Source organism: Lathamus discolor, chromosome 4 (genome assembly GCF_037157495.1).
Source record: "Lathamus discolor isolate bLatDis1 chromosome 4, bLatDis1.hap1, whole genome shotgun sequence".
NCBI classification, from domain to species: domain Eukaryota; kingdom Metazoa; phylum Chordata; class Aves; order Psittaciformes; family Psittacidae; genus Lathamus; species Lathamus discolor.
In genome coordinates this window covers 119,901,502-119,909,673 of record NC_088887.1, presented here as the reverse complement: position 1 = coordinate 119,909,673, position 8,172 = coordinate 119,901,502, and the positions used below count along the sequence as shown (strand labels likewise).

The following is an 8,172-nucleotide window of genomic DNA, read 5'->3' as shown; positions in this document are numbered from 1 at the left end:
CTCCAGTCCCTATCTCCTATCATGGGTGGGAGCTGAGGCCAGCCTCCCACATGTATGACTTGTGAGTTTCGTTCTCCATTTTTGGAGCATCAGCCTCAAAACTTGCTCTTTGTGCTGTTTTCAGGTGTGAAGATCCCTGAGCACCTTCTGAGCTGCCACTTTTCCTGCAGAGATAGTGCTAAGCAGCCTCCTGCCTCCCGAATGCCCATGGGGATGTGTGGGTCCCTTTGCCAAGGCCAGGTTCCTGAGGCACCCCAAAAGCTGTCCTGAGGGAACAAGGTCTGTCCCATGCAAACCCCTGACCATGTCCCAGGACCTGCTGCCTGTGCAGAGGTTGGTCCTGGCCAACAAAAGCCAAGGAGCTTGCCACTGACTTAGCACTTACAGCCTACTCATTCCCGGCCCAGCAGCATCCCCAGCACACTTCAGGTTGTGGGTATGGGTGCAGCATTGATGTATGGATAAGGACAGTACCTCCTGCGCCCCCAGTACTGCTGTGGGGCTGCTTCTGTGCTCACTGCAGAGCTGAAAGCAGTGACAGGGGCTCAGCACCGAGGCAGTGATGTGCAGAGGTTTTGTTGTGATTTAGGAGTTCAGATCCTGATGCCTTGTCAAGGCAAGGCTTTGTCCCTTTGTTTGCACAGGAAACTTCTGATTCACAGACACTGCTCGTTGCTATTGCAAGGGAGGAAAGTGAGTCATGGAGCTTCCTATTGGCCTGAGGAGATATGCGGAGATACTGCTTGTGAGGGACTCTGCCCAGACAGGGGAGCGCCTGGCAAGGAGGGTGAAGCTGGACAAAGAGCTCTTGGATTCATTAGCATGGCTGAAAATCAACTGCCTGAACCAGCAATGGACATGAACACATTCCTCTTGTGAGCCATCATTCTCGGGGGGTGCAGGGCTGCTTTGTCAAGGACCGGGATTAGGCAGGGTGATGTGTGTTTCATAGCTTTAACCGCCATAACTCAGTACGTGGACAAAGCCGGGGAGGAAACCGGATGTGTGCGGAGAGAAGATGGATGTTCCTGTTTCCCCTCGGTCTGCCCTGGAAATCACTGCTGATTCCCGGGAAGTTTACAGGCTTCTGTTTGTTTTGCTGTAGGAACCGTGCTAACTGCGCCGCAGGGAACAGTGAGTACCAGGCAGGGCCAGGCATGGGTGTCCTGGGGCAGGAGATGCGTCTCTGCCCTCCCTCCTTGGGCAGAGACCTCCCGAGAGGTGGTAACGTGGCAGAGGTGCCTCCTGCAGCACAGAAGGAGCGTTTTCGTTCTCCAGAGGGGTATCTTCAGCCTCCTGAGAGGATGTGCTGCAACGGCCGGATGTGGGTCTGGTGGCATTTTGACTTCCAAGCAGCCCTCTCTGCTCCCGTCAGCATCCTTTTACTGCTTTGCTTTAAACAAAAATGGCTTTTTTGACTTCAAGCTCAAGAAATGAAGGAGGAAATCAAGTCACTACCATGTAAAGGAAACAGCCCCTCCTGGTATAGATATGATCTGATGATGGGCTGGGTGGGCTCATGTTAAGCTCCACATGGGAGACAGTACGTTTTGTGCTAAGAAACCCAAGAGGCAGTTAAAACTGTGCCTCCTCCTTGGAGACAGGGACTTGACAGGAGAGGAAGGGCTCTGAGTACAATTTGCTTGTAGGCATTTGCCATTTCTAACATCTCTTGTGAGCTTCCTTTGGGGAACAAAACAACCAGGAAAATGCAAGACCTCCCTCCCTGAACCTCTGGAAGGATCCTTTATGGATTCCTACAAAATCCAGGGATGACCTTCTAGGAAACTGGTGGAGCAACGCTGCCAGATCCAATTCCTCACACCCTGGAGATCAGGCTCCCTGAGGCGGTCTCAAGGCAAGCAGCCGACCAGTGAAACTCCCTGACCCAATATGCACGATTGGAAATGCTCGTAGGATCCTCTATGATACCATAAAGGAGGAAGGAAAAGAAGAAAGAAATGGAAATAGCAGACAGAAACGAAATAACAATAGAGCAATCCATTGCTTTCTGTGCAGGGCAAGACCAGGCAGGCCCGAAGCGAGCAAGCTTGCTGGTGACAGGAAGAGGAGAAACAGGAGAAGTGAATCGTGTTTACATAGGTGCCAATCAACTTGGGCAAACGTTCAGCGGAGACAAATCAAACCCTGCAGAGGAGCTTAGTCACTGAATGGGCAGATTAAGAGCCAATATGGTGTGGCAATCATTGGAAAGATATGGTTTCCTGGTTCCCGTGGGAATGTGAGCTGGGAGACTCCGTGCCAGTTGCTGTCAGCAGCATCTATTCTGAGTTGACCCCGAGTGCCAGGTTACAGCCGCCCAGGCTGGGAGCGCGTATGGGCTCCAGGAGCAGCTGAGCCCACTTGTCCAAATTAGCCCCTTACAGGCATCCTGCTCTCTTTCTTAGGAGCACCTCCCGTATGAAGACAGGCTGAGGAAGTTGGGGCTGTTCAGCCTGGAGAAGAGAAGGCTGCGTGGGGACCTAATAGCAGCCTTCCAGTATCTGAAGGGGGCTATACGGATGCTGGGGAGGGACTCTTCATCAGGGACTGTAATGACAGGACAAGGGGTAACGGGTTAAAACTTAAACAGGGGAAGTTTAGATTGGATATAAGGAGGAAGTTCTTTACTATGAACGTGGTGAGGCACTGGAATGGGTTGCCCAGGGAAGTTGTGAATGCTCCACCCCTGGCAGTGTTCAAGGCCAGGTTGGATGAAGCCTTGTGTGGGATGGTTTAGTGTGAGGTGTCCCTGCCCATGGCAGGGGGGTTGGAACTGGATGACCTTAAGGTCCTTTCCAACCCTAACTATTCTATGATTCTATGATTCTAAGACAAGTTCCTGAACAGAACTCTTTAAACAAGCAAAGTCTGAGTCCTTTTCTCCCCTTACAGCTTGGTGAGCAGTTGGGGGGCTTCTCCCAGTCAGTTTCTGCAGCACATGGCCAAGTCTTGAGCCACCATTAGTCATGATGACAGAGCTCTTGTTCCAGGGGAGATGGGGAATTTGAGGGGATTTAGGGCACATGTCTGGAAGGCAGCATTAGGGAATAATTGTTGCCTGCAGAACGTTCCTTCTGGAAACCTTCCCTCCTCAGCAGTCAGGTTCCTTAATCTGCCTTGATTTAGTGACTCAAAACTCCCACTTCCTGATTTATTCTGCCTTGTGCATGGTGTTTTATTTCCCTTTCTGCTTTCAGCCTCTTCTATGATACTAGGCAAAGCTGTTCAATGTCTTTCTTTTGTTTCCTCTTTCATTCAGTGTCCATCACATCCTGTCTGGCACTGTTCATTCGGAAGGACGCTTCATTTTAACCGTAAGCATGTGGGGTTTGGATCAGACAATGAGAGTTGGTTTTGATTAAAGATGATCTTTCATTATGCAGTTGTACAACAGAAGGAGGTTCTGCTGCCAGGGAGTCACAGGGTAATGTAGCTTGGAAGGGACCATGGGAGGTCATCTGGCCCAGCTCCCTGCCCAGATCCAGTCATGCAACGGCCATGAGATTTTGCCAGTTGTAATAAATATTCCGCTTTCTTTATGGTTAGGCTTTTCCAGGCTTTATTCTCCTTTGTGCAGCTGATAACTGCAGGTAGGAATAGATATTCCTGTCTCTGAGAGTGGGATGAGAATCGTAGTACAAGTAATGGTGTCATCGAAACCAAGCACAGTTAATAAGAGTTGGCCTGGTTTTAATATGGGCTATGCAGAACCCATCCGCTTCTCACTGCCTGGCCTGGAAGAGAAGGGTTCTGTTCTCTGTTCTTTGCCAGCCCACTGGTGACTGGTGCATTGAAACTGCATCATCCAGGATGTCCAAGAAGACCAAGAAGTGCCCAAAATGGAAATTTCTTCTGTTGTTGGTAGAGGATTACCAGAAACAGCTCAAAGATTAGAACTGCATAATTACACCCTCAGGGGAAATGGCAGTACTTTACCAGCCAGGAAAAAGCCCCAAAAGATGTCACATTGCCCAATTCCATCCCCACCCACCACCATTCCAATCCCATAACAGTTGAATTTACAACTAAAACAACCAGCAATGAAACAGCCCAATGGACCTGAGGTCCCATTTGTCATCCAGGACGTTAGTGCCTCCAGACTCAGTTCTTAGCAGCTACTAGCTGGGAGGGCTCTGTCTGCCCAGTTGTGCTAGTTCATGCCAGCTGAGGACTTGTGCTGAGCTCTCAGTGTCTGAGCACAGGAGACAGCTTGATGCTGGTTATCTTCATGGAAAGGCTTAGAAAGCCGCAGCCTGATTTCCCTCCAGGTTTCAATAAAAAAGGGCTACTGAAATCAGTCAGATTCACTCCTCTGTTTCATCTATTCCATCCAGTGAAATAGATGCTAACTATTTCACTGGGTCTGTACCCGGTGCAAGAGCATGATCCAATGCAGTGAAGTTACGCAGCTGTGCTATAGAGGCTGTGGCAGGGAGCAGCCCATTCTGAAGAGAAGAAAATCCCAATCTGTATGAGTCAATAAATCCTCGGGAAAAAAAAGCTGGTTTGAGACTACCTTGGCACCCCCTTGTCCTTGGCACTGCTGTATTAAGACTGTGTCTTTTAAACCATAAACATTTAGACTTAAACCACAAAACTGAAGTAGGTGTATAGCAAACAGTGTAACTGTGAACACAGATCATTCGGCTAATAAATGAGGAAGTATTTATGGGCTTGTGCTCACAACTGTGCATACATTTTGAGAACATAATGCTTGTATTTGCATTACTTCATCACGAGGGAACTGGAAAAATTTGTTCAGCTTCACAAAGCTGCAATATTTTCCTATGAACACCCCATTCAGTTCAGCAAGCTACTTAAACTTCTGCTCCAATCCTATTTGCTTCCAGCTTTGATTTCCATTAGTGCTCCTTCAAGTTAAGCATAGGCTTAACAGCTTTTCTAGATCAATGCCCACTAGAGCAGGTGACAATTCCAGCCATCAACGAGACTTAAGTGAAAGGACTTCACTCCTTTCATCTTCTTGTCACCTCTAAACCTGTTTTGCCCAGCTCCAGGTGTGCGTTTCTTTAACAGACCATTGGTGAGCTGTTGATAGCCTTGGGGGTCTCCAGTGCCAACATGTGTCCCTTCTCCTACCTGTTGACACCGCATCCCATGTTGCCATTCTGAAGGCCTCATCCTGTCAGCCTTATTTTCTGGTACAATGTGTCATTATCCTGGGGTCATAATTATTTCATTTAGTACAGAATAAGACTTTTCTATATAAAAAATCACGGTTTTACCGTATTATTGTTGCAGGGAAAACAAGTTGCGCAGCCGCTACCATCCTCCCTACAAAAGCTGCTGTTACAGCTGAACAGGCTACAGCAAAACTTTAGGCAAGCCAAGACGCGTCTGAACAAAGCCTGACAAGTCCTGAGGCCTCGCAGAGATAGAATAAAACCCATGGCCTTTTATTAGCAATGACAATCCTGAGTTTAGTGGGATACAGAGCAACAGCAAAATGACAGCGCTAAGTAAGCTTAATGCCCACACAGTCTATTGAGAAGCAGCACTAATACTCTATTTTTAGCCTGAAAATTCCTCTTTCAGGACATCCTATTTTAGGACAGAAATTACTATATCAAACTTTTGCTTAAAAAAAAAGGCAGTTACTCTGCATTATATTTATGTAAGAAGTCCATTATCTCCTAAAAGATGTCCAATTCATTTAACGCTGTATACCTTAGATAAGACACAGTTCTAACTCTTGATCTTCATTATCCTTTCCTTCCAAGTCTGTTCCAAGTTCCTCAATACAGAGACCAAAACCACGAGCTGGTTGGCAGCAAGATCTTTTATCCCCTTTCAAAATACAGCGCTTGCATTGCAAGGAAAGTTATGCAGAGTAGTGGAGAGAATCAGAAGAGAGAACGGCACTTTGGGGCTGTGGCTCGTCTGTTCTGTCTTATGTATCTGATTTGGGGCGAGATGACAGCCCCTGGTCCCTAGAGGTGCCTGGTTTTCTCCATTGACTGCAAAAGTGTTCTAGATACAGGGGTGCCACACAAATCATGTTTCTTGGTGTGTGACATCAGAATAGCTGCAGACTAAGAACAGTAAGAATGAAATGCCTTTAATACATTCACAGGCACATTCCTACATGCACCCTAACAACCAACATGGGGACACTGGAGATAATGAATGAACTCCGAACATTCTTACTGCTGGGTTTCAGTAGCTCAAAAGCATTTTGGTGACAACTTGCCAGCAGCGACTGGTTTTTCTTAGAAAACATTGGGCAGTTTGGATTAAGAGATTGATCAATGTGACACTAGGTGGCATTGTGTAAATACACATCAAACCTTGTGCTTTTATCTTTCTGTTTCAAAGGAATCATCAGGTATGAAAATCTCATTGCAATATGTGGGGGTTTTCCACTGATTTTTCTTCTCTGTTCATTGTAATCTGGGATTTAGCATCACTGAAACGCGTGGAGTGGGCCAGCGATAGGCTACATTGCATGGCTCATCTACTGCTGAGAATCTGCAGCTCACAGACGTTCTATTTGAGTATGATGTTTACTCTTGAACAACAGTGTTTTCTATGCTATGAGTGAGAATAGATTCAAATCTCATGGCTTCTTACCTTTTGTCAGCAGTTTAGAGTCTGGTTCAGGCCCAAGGTAGCCAATGAGTTCCTGTAAATCACCACACCGAGCATTCCTCTTCTGAAATCAATGCTATCTCAGTGTATTTTTTAAGGTTTCTCTCACTCAGTATCACTCCTGTCCCCAGGTAAGCAAGAAGCTGGATCTGAGGAACTACAGGCTGGTCAGCTTCACCTTGAGAAGGCAATGAAGAAAGAGTCCTGGAAACCATTTCTATACATACTAACTTGAAGAAGGTGACTGGGAGCAGTCAGCATGGATTGAAGAAGGGGGTGTTATACCAAAAGAACCTAAGAGCATTCTGCAATGAAATGATGAGCTTGGTGGATGAGGGGAGACTGGTGGATATTGTTTATCTTGACCTTAATATGGTTTTTGACACCGTCTCCTGTAACATCCTCGTAGGCAAACTGATGAAGTATTGGGTAGGTAAATGAACAGGGAGGTGGACTGAAAACTGTGCGAAAAGGTTGTGAGCACCAGCATGAAGCCCATGGAGATATTAAAAACCCAGCTGTACACGGCCCTTAACAACCTGCTCTTGCTGACCCTGCTTTAAGCAGGGGATTGAACCAGGATTGAGGGACTGATCCCCTCCGACCTCAAATATTCTGTGCTTTTGTGAACAGCAGCTTCTCTGCTGGCATCGCTTAGGGTTGAGCCCATCGCTCAAGCCTCCAACTTCATAAGCATCTTAGGCAGGGTAGAGTGATCCCTGTCCTGCAGGACTGTGCCCAAACCAGTGTCCTATTGATCAGGGAGAGAAGTGGGAGATACGTGCAGTCCCATTTTTGGGAAAAGGCTGGTTCTGACCATAGCTGTGCTCATGGCTGTAAACTAGCACATAAATACTGGTCACACTGGAAAGTGTAAGGGGTGAAACTGATTTTAGGTCTTTAATGCACTTTTGATAGCTAGACTGAAACTTCTTATGCAGGGGTGATTTCACACAAGAACCACTTTGAGGTCTGATGCCTAACCAAGCTGTATGTCTGATAATGGAACTGCTGTGCCATGTTAGTAGTGCTGCTGTTAAACATGGGATGTTCATGTGTGTATGCACTTGATGCATACAGGCTGTTTGGGACTCATCCTAATGCACTGTAGGGCCATGCAACCTAAACAAACAGACATGTGGATTGCAGCTAGAACCTTGTGCATGTGTGCTAGGGGAAAGCCAGCCTTGATTATCCTGAGGGACCTATAGAGGTAAACCAAGCTACTTCAATGGCAATGCTCAGGTGGGAGGAGGTTTGTATGGGCAATGCAAAATAGGTAGATGGTGATTTACTCTACGTTTTTCACAAGATGAAAATAAACCAACCTATATATATATATGTATGTATATATATGTATGAAATTCTAGTTGATCTGAACCCTGTAAAACACAGTCTACCCTTTTTTCTTATTGCTTTATTTTAATAGCCTAATTTAAGCTTGAGCTCTCTGGAGGAGAACTGCATGTGCAAGGATTAACAGCCTTTAGCAATTCAACTGGCAAGGAAAAGTTTCCTATGTTTTCCTGCCCTTTTCTAATGCACTTTGAGCCAATGCAG

General features: G+C 46.6%; 1 long non-coding RNA gene across 1 annotated transcript; it reads left to right on the top strand.

Moving 5' to 3' along the window:
* The first annotated feature begins 779 nt into the window (after window positions 1-779).
* Window positions 780-7,873, top strand: LOC136012843 (uncharacterized). Its single transcript, XR_010611990.1, has 3 exons — window positions 780-1,134; window positions 3,263-3,317; window positions 6,744-7,873. It is a non-coding gene; the product is annotated as an uncharacterized LOC136012843 (long non-coding RNA).
* The last annotated feature ends 299 nt before the right edge of the window (window positions 7,874-8,172 follow it).